This window comes from Penaeus monodon, chromosome 24 (genome assembly GCF_015228065.2).
Source record: "Penaeus monodon isolate SGIC_2016 chromosome 24, NSTDA_Pmon_1, whole genome shotgun sequence".
Taxonomy (NCBI): Eukaryota; Metazoa; Arthropoda; class Malacostraca; order Decapoda; family Penaeidae; genus Penaeus; species Penaeus monodon.
The window spans coordinates 13,453,868-13,454,547 of NC_051409.1; the positions used below are offsets into that span (position 1 = coordinate 13,453,868).

Consider the following 680-nt stretch of genomic DNA (forward strand, 5'->3'; position numbering starts at 1 on the left):
TTAATGCAAGTTGAAATTGATTAACATTGTCCCAAATAATATACTAGTCATTCTTGTAAAAAGTAATTCCTTAATTGCTACTTTTAATTCTATTGGGTATTTCTTTATTTCATTTGTATTTCTTAAATAGTCATTTTTTCTAGATCTGACAAGCTTTTTGGATTTTTACTTATGGTTTTCATATTAAAAAAAATCATTTTTGAGTAATGTTTGTTAATGGCAAATCATTTTCTATTAGTAGGTATTCCATTAATGTTGTTTTTCCTATTAATTTCTTTAGAAAATTCCATTTCATTCTTGATGGGTTTTAAAATTCAATGTAGCACAGAACTTTTCCCATGATTCCTTTTTTTTTACCTAATGTTTAGTCTATCTTTCGCTAATAATCTTTTTCTTAGAAGGTTTGTTTAATCTAGGCTTTTTTCTCCTCTATTAAAACCCTTTTCTTTAACATCATTGCATTTTTTATTCCACCATGGTTTATTTGGTTTATCTTTATATCCCATGTCCCAACAAAAAATTTTAGAGCTGTATGTTTTGTAAGTTCTGTAATTTTTTTGTGTGGGTTAACTTCTAGTTCTGTGCTATTTAAGTCCTCTCTGAATATCCATCCCCTCCTTCTTTCTATATTACCACTTTTTTCTTTAATATACAAGATAAAGTGTAATTATAATAATAAA

At 26.3% G+C, this 680-nt stretch overlaps 1 pseudogene; it reads right to left on the reverse strand.

The window, feature by feature from the left end:
- LOC119588862 overlaps positions 1-680 on the reverse strand; it is a 22,879-nt pseudogene that overhangs the window by 21,770 nt on the left and 429 nt on the right.